Source organism: Falco peregrinus, chromosome 5, assembly GCF_023634155.1.
Source record: "Falco peregrinus isolate bFalPer1 chromosome 5, bFalPer1.pri, whole genome shotgun sequence".
Classification (NCBI taxonomy): domain Eukaryota; kingdom Metazoa; phylum Chordata; class Aves; order Falconiformes; family Falconidae; genus Falco; species Falco peregrinus.
Window position 1 is genome coordinate 108404000 of NC_073725.1, and position 11206 is coordinate 108415205.

The window sequence follows — 11206 nt, forward strand, 5'->3', positions numbered from 1 at the left end:
CTCCTCTTGTTTCCTGTACCCATTTGTGACCTTCTTGGGAGGGCTGGAAGCCCCAGGGTTTTCCCTTGAGGTACGATTGCTCATCCTTGAATAAGATGTTTACTCTTGCCTGTAATTGCATGGGGCTTGAGCATCACCAAACCCTAACTGTGCTTCCTTCCCACCTCATTGCTTTCATGTAGAGACATGGGTGTGTGAATTGCTTGGGGAGGTTCAAGTTGTGGCATGATAAGCTCCATCTCCAGGCACTTTCCCAATCTAGTTTGTTAGGAGCAGGTTCTGCTTCTTGTTGTCCGTTCATTGCAATCCCCAGTGTACATCAGGGTCTCCTGGCCTTCCTCCACTGCCCTAGCCACCTCTGGCTCACAGTACATTCAGGAACCAGTTACTGGTTTTAAAATCGGAGACAGGCATCCTTTATTCAACTTTGAAAAATGGGGAGGTTTGAAGCAATGGAAGGGAAAGGGCCATGGTTCTGTTCCAGTATTTATTTTGCTTATTGGAAAACAAAAACATTTATCAGGCTGTTTTCAGAAACCAGCAATCCGTAAGCTTGGTTTTCATTAAAAAGGCGCTCATTGTTTTTCCCATGAGGATTTAGTGACATTTTTCAAAAGTTTCTGTGCATAATAATTGTATTTTTTAATCAAATTTTGTTCTGATGTTGTGACCACAATAAAGTTTAGGAAACTATTATTTATTATGGGTTAAAAAATATTTTGTGAATCTGACTGGTTTCCTTGATTACAGGATCATACTGTGATTCTTCTCCCAGTGCAAAACAGCATTATAAATGTTGCTTTCAGACTCTGTGGGATGTTCCCAAAATGGCTTGGAGAGCTACTGTCTCTATCATCTGTTGCTTAGCTCTGTTGGTGGGATTCTGACAGAGAAATTTATGGGTTGATGCCACAGGGAGAGAAGGTGGTATCTGATTCAAGGTTTGTCTCTTTCCTCTCTCTTCCACAGACTCCAGAAACTGAAGTGTTTCTGGTGGCTTAGTTTTACCTTCATCAGAGCTCAGTGTTGGTTGGAAGTTGAGCAGTAAACTTCTCTCCAGTCCCTCCTCTTTTTTTTCTTCTTTTTTTTCTTTTTTCTTTTTTCCTTTTTTTTCCTTCCCATTCTCCTGGGACACATGGTGGCATTTCATCCCTCTGAGATCAACTGATTGCGGCCTTAAACTATCAGAGAACATGGATTCCTCACTACTTTATAGTGAGACTGGAAGCTTTTTAAAGAACATGCCATAATTCATCTGTGGTTATGGATTATAAGGCGGAAGTGGTCAAGTAAAATCTATGATGCATCATACAGGAGGGAACTGTGAGCTGCTGTTAATCTCAGCAGAGGAGCAAATGACTGTGTGAGATGGAAGACCATAAAGAAAAGAGCCTAAATGTATTTATCTGTTTCCCATTTATCCCTGAAACGGATGTCTTAAGGCACAAAATTATTTTAAAAATCCAGCTCTTTTCAGTTTATGGCCTGAACTTTCATAGCTAGTTGTATAAATAATGCAGGAAGTATCTTGACTATTCTCCTGCATGTTAAACTGCCACAGCTGGTGTCATTGCTTGCAAATATGGTGTGCCACAGCAAGGGAAAAATTGGGTTTGCTCTGTATTCATTGCATTTCACTCAGCTTAGCCACTGGAAGCAGCTTGAGTCAGCTTTGCTTCATCTCTCTCACACCCTTAACCCAAAGCTGCATTGTTTAGGTTCCTAGTAGAACTGGTTGGGAATCTTTTGAGATGATTGTTAGTAAATGCTGCGTTAAGTAGATGATGACTTTTAACAGAGAAATGTACATTTTGGTTAAAATTTTTGTAGCTACCTGCTTACTCTAGTACAGCCAGAAATCAGACACTCAAGCTAAGATGTGAAAGCTCCTACTTCCAGATCCAACCCCACAGATATTCAGTCTCTTTCCCTTTCAGTTTTGGACTGTTGGCTCTTCTCGGATAGATATGCGGGGTTGGGTATGCTCTAGGTGTGGGAGCCCCTTTTTTTTCCCTGTGTGTATGTGGATTTTTTAAGGGTTTGAATTTATGCCATATCAAGTGCTTCAGTCCCTGAAATACATTTCAAAAAGGCAAGTATTTTTCTCTGGATGACTTTCAATTCATGACTGAGAGAAAGGGAATCCTTCCAAGAGATTAAGCAGGGACAATGGTATCTGCCCTTGGATTGTGAAAGTTTCTGCCTCTGGGGGGGCTCTTTGAGACTCCTCTCAAGACCTGCCCACTGTTGGAACTTGCAGTGAAGCCAGAAGACTTCTCACCATGATTGTGTGGCTGCTCGTGGGAGCCAGACCTGGACAATTTCATGAGATTTTAGATCTGATTTAACAATGGGTAACCAACACCCAAAATCATGACACAAATTGAAGCACCTAAGAAACCTGGGATTGGGACCGGTAGAGCATGGTTCTGCTTGAAAGTTTGCTAACATGAGCAACTGGAGGCAGCAGTTTGCCTCAATTCCTGTATCTACATTTGGGCAAAATTTCTGGTTGACAGGAGTGAGCCCAGCTGGTCTCAAGTGTGAAATCTTGCCTGTTTTATCTGTAGGAGGTAAGAGCTGTATGTACCATCTTTACCTTTTTGTTGAGAAATAAGTCTTTCACCTCCAAGATAGAAAAGCTGTCTTGTGTTTGTGTGTGAACACCCACAAACCGGAAAGGCCAAATCTCTTGCTTTTCCTGTCCCCGGTGCAATTTGCAGGGAGAGGCCTTTGCTTGCCCCACCAGCTTCACTAAAGGGCTGTGTTTGCACAGCTCTATGCCTGATCAGCTGAGCTCTGATTTGGATTTACGCACAGATTGTTGGAAGTTCAGGCAGAAAAACCTAGGAGGGTTGATTTTATTTTGCTTTTCCTTCTTAAGGGTAACTGAGAGTCCAGGCTGCCAGAATCGATTGGACCAACTTGTATATCTTCTCTTCTGAAGCCAGCTGACAGTTTTAAACCATCTTTAAATCAGATCTTTGTGGTTAAGATTTACTGGGAGCTTTTTTGCAAATGAAATGCAGAATCTTGTGCTCTCCACTTGGAAGACAAATTCTTGAAAGTGGCTTCCTGTGCATTGACAGGAATGTGGGGCTTTCAGGTATATATTTACATGTACATGCTGCTGAGCCCTCAGTGGTGATAGACACTTCCAAATGGCCCTGCTCAGAGAGGTATCCTAGTGTCTGAAGGCAGATCCTGCGAGCCTTCTAGATTTACGGGAACGAGGGCCCCTGAAGTGGATGAATGGGACAGGTACCTATAAATACAATGAGCTAGTCTTGCACACAGAATAGCTACATCTAGCTTTATAAATAACAGCAGCCTTTTAGGTTTCCTAGGAGGTCTGGCAGTCTTACAAATGAATGTGCTGTTAGTTGTCTGAGACCAGACATCAGAAAGCTGTCCATGAGTGCTATTGGCCCACTGTCTCTTTTTCCCTGCCCCCATTCCCTCTCCCTTGGTGGGATTTGTTGGTTTGGGTTTTTTTTGGGCTGTTTTTGGTTACTGAAGACACAGACCCTGCTTGGCCTGCAATCTCTCACTGTTGCTTGCTGCAGATGAATGATTCATCAGGCCCAACCTGATAAAATTGTGCAAGCCAGTCACCAAAGTTAATCAGACCAAAAGGAAAGAAAGGAGGGAAGGGAAAAACAAAACCAAAAGGCCCCAGAGCTAGTTCTAATTTTCAAACCTCCCCTGGGAATTTAAAAATGCATGTATAATGTTCTCAGCCGGGGTTCTCCATCCTCCTCCAGCCTTCATTGGGAAATCGGAGAGCAACCCAGGCGATCACTTTTAAAGTGCAACTTCCGATGTTGCAATGCAGAAGAACATGATTCAACAGGCCTCTGACTACTGTCGGGCGGCTCATTCATGGCGCCTTATTTGTTAATAGTGCTGGGGAGCAGGCAGCCGTGGTTGCAACCTGCTAATCACTTCCACTCAGATTTGTTGTGTCACACCAGCAAGGACTGAGGTGAGGGGGCCGAGGAGCTGCTGACATGAATCACGCAGTGCTGTGCCGTGTAATTAGGAAGGAGCCCTGTGGTTCTTGGTGCACTAGCAAGATTTCTCAGGCCTGAAACATAATAAAGACTGCCACCCACTTTAGCAGTGAATTAGCATCATCCTTGCTGATCCTGAAAGAAGCTGAACACTTGCTGGAGGCCCAGTTGCTTGGGATCAGGGGGAATTGGTGTCTGACCAGACAGGGCAAGGCTGATAGCTAGGTCACTGCCATAGTGGGGATGACGGATCTAGGAGGAGAGAGAGTGCCTGGGGGTGCTCTGCTTGAAGGCCATCACTCCCTACTTGGTGCACGGCTGCGATAGTCCTGCTCATGTCCACCATGTGACTACATGAGACGGAGTTGCACAAGCAGTTGCAATGGGGTGTGCCTCTCCCCTGCCTGTTTGCTGTGATGCTCAGGGGCTTCCTGGGGTGCTGCTTCTACATCTGCAGCTGAAGAATATGCTTTCGTTTCTCTCAGCTGTTTGCAGTGGTGTAGTTGGCAGTGGGGTGCTGTGCAGGACTCACTGGCTTCAAGTCCTGTGTGGCTGCAGGCCCCTCTTGGCCACCTGAGCTGTTGGGAGCCAGTGAGGGAGGATCACCGTTACAGTCACCTATCATGCCAGTTCGTCTAGCTGTTCTTTGCATCCTTGGTGCTTTTGGCTTCCGGAATGACGCTGAACTCTTAGTGAGCATGAGGAAATGTGTTAAACCCTAAAACCTTCACACCACCAATGGCCTCGTTCCAGAATTAAGAGACTAATTAGTCAGTAAGAATGCTTCAGGGTATTTCATCAAATTGTCCTGTCATTCTTTCTAGCCTCTGAGCCCACATTATAACAGAGAGGCATTCCCTTTACTCTCTCTCATTTTAGGTTCATTTTAGCTTAGTTCAGTTTTGGTATATTTGTTATATATCAATATTGTATCAAAACAACATCTCCACATGATTTTAATTTAGAATTACATTATTGTGATTCTGTCAGGAGAAAACCACATGCCAGACTCTCAGCTGCTGTGAATCAGCAACAATCCATTGATTTCAGCAGGGCAGCACTGATTTATTCCAGCCAAGGATCTGGCCCACCCTTGCTTAAAAGGAAAACCCATTTCCTCACACTGTTACTGAAACATTGCATATCAAGATGGGATGTGTCTAAACAACCTCTTTTTACTTTTCACCACTTGTGGAAAACACAAAATGACACTGCTCATTTTTTGGTGGGGCAATGAAACTTTTCTGTTGGAGATAATTTTAATCTAAGCTCACGAGCCTTGGCACAGCTGAGTTTTGGGAGGATGGGTTTAATTTGCACTGAAAATGAAAAATGAAGTTATCTTCTGCAAAATAAGGCTTCTGGCTGTGATGTCTTAGTTCTTGTATTGAACCTTCGTGCTATACAACCTGGGGGGAGCGAGATGTTTCCTGTTTTCTGTTCTTTATATGATGCTTGAAGAAGCCAAGGGTTGGTGTGTGATTGCACTCCTCAAGTCAGAGAGCACCTGAAGAGCTGGGTACCTCTTGAGACAAATTAGAGGACTTCAGACTGACTCTTGTGCAAGTTCTGTGCAATACCTTTCATGGGCTAAATGAGAGTAACTTCATTTTTGTGAAAAAAAGCATCTGCTTTCCACAGCACAGTTGTATTTTTCTGTTGACACTGTCAAACCACTTGCTTTGAACACCACAAATGACAGCTGTGTTATCCACTGCATCCCTTCCTTATGAGGGGAGACATGATGGCATGTGAGAGAAGAAGCACAGCTCTGATTTCTGATCCAAATGGTCCCAGGAGCTCTTATGCCTGGCTCAGGGCAGGGCAACCCTGTCTCTGTATCAGTATGGTCTACGTGTTTGACAAATCCTGTTAAAGTTAGTGGCTTTTGCCTAGGTGACACTGCAGCCTGAGCCACCTTCCGACAGCAAAAGGAAGAAACCCCCCTTTTGACAGGTAACAGGAAAACCAATGATGTATAACGTTATAGGTTGGGTGTAACTGCCACCCTTCATTTACTGCAGTTGTAAGAAATTATTAACGCTCCTTTGTGGAATCAGGGAGCTGAAACAATGGTGGCCTCCACCCCAAACACACGTCACTGCCCAAAACAAAGGCACAGCCCGGGCCTGCATAGGTGTGGACAGGTTCCCTTGGCTATTGGCTTGGGAGAGCCTGGCAGGAAAGGCAGGGGAGGCAGCCAGGGAGAGTCTTGGTCAGAGAAGCAGTCAGTGCTTTGTGGGCTGACTGATGGTGGAAAGGGAGCGGAAACAAGAGCAAATAGACTGTGTCCAGCATGGTTAGGAGAGATTTTGTACCTCCTTCCTACACAAGCAGGATTTCTGCAAAGAAATAACTGGCACTGCTGAGAGGCAGTATCCACATGGAGTCAACCCAAGGCTCTGGTTATCCACTTGTCTGAGAGAAAGTCACTAAAGAAAATGAAATGAGTTGGAAAACAGAAGGCATTGGCAAGAGAACAGCCTGTTACCGGAATGTATTTGTTATATAGCAGTAAATGGAGGAGCCTCATTTGCCTGGCCCTGTGCAAATCCCACTAAGCGTTTACAAACCAAGAAGTGATGACTGACGCAGAGCAGAGGGGCAGCAGGAGAGTGAAGTGCTTTAAATCTCTCATTTTCATTTGACTCTGTTCCAGGATGACATAGTCCACCCTAGATTAAAAATAACTACAGAAAGGAGTAAAGCACTTTTCTTTTTTTTCTTTTTTTTTAAATCAAGCTTCAGGATGTCTTTTGAGACCATCGCAGGTTTGATTCAGCCTCCTTATCTAGCTTTCATGCTAGCCTGTCATTGAAATTGTAGCATCATGGCTGAAGTAATACTGTGGTGACTTGCAGCTATTACAAGGACCGTGACCTGCCTTTCTTATTTTAACATGAAACTGTAAGGAAGAATTAGTAATATCCTTGTTTTTACCCAGAAATGCTTTTCATCCAGAGGTCATGGACAGTAGGGCTTAATGGATCAATTCTGGTTTGGGAGCCAAGAGGTGTGGGTTCTACCTCTCAGTGTAAGTTTTTGGGAGAACTGTTGGGAGCAGAGACTGATGCTTGCTATGGCTTTCGTCACTCCTTGCAGTTGCCTTTGCAGATGCATCATAAGAACACTTACCCACTGTCCCTTTTGTGTCTGGTTTGCGAAAAAATACATTCTGTCTCATTGCTGCCCATGTGCAGCTTTCAGCCAGATTTGGCAAGGTGGAAGAGAACTCAAAGATACGGACTTCCAGCTTTTTTTTTTATTATTATTATTTGCGGAAATAAGCAGTAGCTAGGACATGAGATGTAATTGCTTCTTCACACCAAGTTGCAGCAAAAGTGCAGATCTTAGAAAAGCTGCCCCCCACAAGCTCCCCCCAGAGGAGGCAAAGTGCTGGGTGACTGGGGTGGCGTTGTTACTGTCAGGGTGCAGAGCTGCTTGATCCTGGGGAGCCTTGGTACAGAAATCCCTGGGACACCCAGTTACTGCACAGGTCATCTGGATAGGTTTTCTGACTCCGTCATCTCCTGTCTGCTTGGAATGGGACTGTAATAAACTACCTTACTCTGCACCAGTAAATAAGATCTCCTACGGAGTCATCAGCTATGGGTGGTGTGAACTGGTGTAACCGTGAGGTGAACAAACCTTAGTCTGTTACTGGAAGATCTGCCAGGTTCAGCAGGAGAAAGTTGGCTTTGACGCCTCCTCAGTACGGTTAGAAGGCAGCTAATAACTCCTTTCCCCAGTGACATAGAGCTGATAAAAACTAGAGCTGGCCCAGCCCTGTGAAAGCCATGGCCTGGTCTTCCCGGGCTCCTCAGCCTCCCTAGGCTTAGACAGGGAGGACAGACACGCAGTTTGGTGGACAAACTGAAAAATAAGGCAGAGGGCAGGATCTCCCTTTTAAGGGATGGCAAATGAGGAGAGATTTAGCCCCAGATTTTGGCTTTGTTCAACTGGCAATATATTATCTCCAAGTAATCTCATCAACCAAAAACATCAAGTTGTTTAAAATGGCTGCTTCAAAAGAGTCGGGGGTTTGTAAGCTTCAGAGTTTTTATTGACAGATTTGAGAGTTTTAATTTTGACAATTTTTTTTCAATTTAAAAAAAAAAAAAGGAGAGAGGGTTGTTTTTTCTCTAGTGCCAAAAGAAAGTTACATTTTAGGGACAGAGGAAAACTTCCCTTTTATCGGTAATTGAAAAAATTGAATAAAAAAAATCTGCCAAAAAAAAAATCGACATATTTGAGGGTTTTAATACATTTTTCTGTGAATTTACTGTTTTCTGTAAAACCAGATGAATTACCCAGCCCTCTCATGGTCAGATGGGACCAGGGGTGCTGCAGCAGAGGGGTGAGAGGTGCCTCGCAGAAGTGAGTGGCTGGAAGCAGACAGGACTGACTGCCAGTTCCCTCCGAGCACCGTGCATGGTGCCACAGGGTGTTAGAAATGCTGCTGTCATCCGGAGGATGTTTCATGCTGCTGCAGAACAGAAAAAAAAAAAAATCTTCTAGGAACTCAAGTCTGAATATCATAATGAATCCACATATTTCTTGGGTTTTTTCCGTTATCTCCTTGTGCTGCCTCACAGTATTATCTCTCCCCCACCCCGCAGGGTGGTTGCGGCTGTTCCCAGTGCATGAGCAAGGGAGTATCAGACACTTCCTTGTAAGGAGCGCACACTGGCCTTACCTGCTGCTGCTTTGCCTTGCAGGAAGTGTGACTCCTACTGATTCTGCTGCTTATCTCATGTGGGAGGAAGAAAATGTCTTTATCCAGCAGTGAGGTAGGAGTGACCACTTTTAGGTAGAGATGGGGCTTTTCAATGGAAGGCAGGGCTTTTGTGCTGCTGTTTGCCATGATGTGCAAAGCCCTCCCATCAGAGATGGGATCCTCTTGTGCTAGGCTTGCAAAGTTAGAAAGAGATTTTTCTAAGTCACAAAAATGTTAAAATAGATAAGAAGAAAGCTGGGAAAGCTGCAGAGACTCATTGACTGTTCTGTGTCCTTTTGGTGGGCTAGTGGCACACAGGCCCAGTGAAGTCAGTTCAGCATGCACAAAACAAGTCGAGTAAGTGTCCAGTGCTCCTTCAGCTCAAAATACCCCATTTTGGCACACCTTTGGAATGCACTTAGCAGACGCAGCCAGAGAAGGTGGCTGAGCTCATCATTGCTGCAGTGTTTTTTTATTCTGTTAGTTTTCTACCAGTTCAGTGAACTGAATTGGCTCATGGAAGCATCTCCAGAGCCAGAAACATCAGTGTACAGAGTAATAGTGGAATCAAGACCAGCCCTTCTGACAGCTGTTAGATTAAGCCAGCCATTCTGGTTTACTCACTCCTGGTGCCTCTTCTTCCCTTCATAGGTGGGTCCCTGGAATCCCTGGATTTCCACAATTTGCAATGATCCTCCTTGGTAGAGACCATGCTTTCAAGCACAATCCGTGCAACACTGTCAGTGCTGAAACTGTCTGCGTAAAAGCACACAAGCAGGTGGGTAACTCACAGCTGGAGAGGGATTCCTGAAATGAAAGAGAGGAAGACAAGGAGTGTCTAGTGTGTTAATGAGGGCTGTTCACGGAAGCTGGCCCTGCAGTGAGAACTAATGAAGACGTAACTTACAGTCCTTTGTGGGTTTAGTTTCCATCATAGATGAGTAGTGGGCTTCAGCTTCAATTTTTTAATCCAGTTGGTGCTCTCCTGGGGTTGAGATTGCAGCACCTCCTCAGCACAGTACCTGAGGCAGCTCTCAAATTGGTTGCCAGACTCCTGCAGTTCTCCCTAGAGCTAGAGTTTCACCTCCTGTTCTTCAGGCTAACTGCATGAGGTGAATTGAAATTGCAGGGTTCCCTTGCACACATGTTTTCTTCTTTATGATGTTTCATGATATCTCCCTGCTTTCAGGCAGGCTGTTAAGGCTGATACAGCATGAAATATTGGAGGGGGAAGGCTTTCTAAAGTAGTTAAGGATTAGGAAGTGATAGGTGGAGTGCCTGGGGAGCTTGTGGTGTCTGTCCCTGGAAGCTTTTAGGAAGAGGATGGTTATACACTTCAGTCATGCTACACAACAGTGGGGCCTGTTTTAAGATGGGATGTGAATCGCTTGTATTTGTACCATTCCTTCATCTCTGCTTTGCAAACAGTGCTTGCTAAGATAATCAGTGATGACAAAGGCTGCATGGAATATTGCAAGTGTGTGAATAACCACCTAAGAAGTATTTGGAAATATCTGCTCTTGGTATTCTGGGTTTGAGATTCCAAACAAGAGCTCCAAATAAGTAAGCAAGAAGATGACACATGTTCTCTTAGCTGTGGGCACACTTTGCTGAATGGGTGTGGGCAGCAAACCTGTGCAGAAGCTGTTAGTAATCCTCATGGGCTCTGATGTGGTCACGCTGAACCAGAGGCTTTTTGTTATATGTGAATGTAATGACTTTACTTTCTAATATTTGGCTGGCTTTAGAAACCATCTTCCTTTTTTCCCTTCTTGTTTTCTTTCATAAAGCCAACATTTCTCATTGTTTTGGGGTGTTTTAGCGACTAGAGAGGAATGCTGGATTCTCAGAAGCACACAAGCTGTTTTGCTTTTCAGTAGTGTCCCTCCCCCACATATGGACAGAGGAGACCTGGGTGGAAAGAATCAGTCATGAAGCTAAGGAGAGCCACAGGCATGACAGAAAGCCTCTGAAACAGGATGGAGTGGCAGAAAGGCTGCATTTTCTCAAGGGATCTGTGCATTGCATGAAATGAGATGATCCTGCCACCTTTTCTGCAGCAGGTAATTGCATGTCTTGTGCGTGCTGTGCTTGTTCTTTGTGACCCAGAACGTGTTTCTCTTCCCAGCCTTTAGCTCTTTCTTTGCTCTGAGTCTTTTGATTTGTTCTTTCTCATTCTTTTCTACTCTTTGTGCATGAAGCACAGGCCAGAGGTGCCTGCTACCCCTTTGACATCTTCTCAGCATGACTGACGGTAGCCGGGCTTTGAAACAGAAGCAGCTGCAACATGGGGCCTCCCCAGCAGGTCTCCTGTCCTGCTTCCGTTCCATCTCCATGCACACATCCGGAGGAGCCAGTCTGCTTGCAATGCCATGGCTGCAGCTTCAGCCAGCCAGAAGTCATCTGCAGGTTGCCTCCTGTGACACTGAGTCACAGAGGAGAGGAAGGTCTTGATTCACTGTCTCATGGGAAATGC

General features: G+C 44.8%; 1 long non-coding RNA gene across 1 annotated transcript; it reads left to right on the plus strand.

Annotated features, from left to right (window-relative positions):
- Window positions 1-8719: 8719 nt before the first annotated feature.
- On the plus strand, window positions 8720-10787 carry LOC129784642 (uncharacterized). Its single transcript, XR_008747634.1, has 3 exons — window positions 8720-8803; window positions 9382-9508; window positions 10608-10787. It is a non-coding gene; the product is annotated as an uncharacterized LOC129784642 (long non-coding RNA).
- Window positions 10788-11206: the final 419 nt, after the last annotated feature.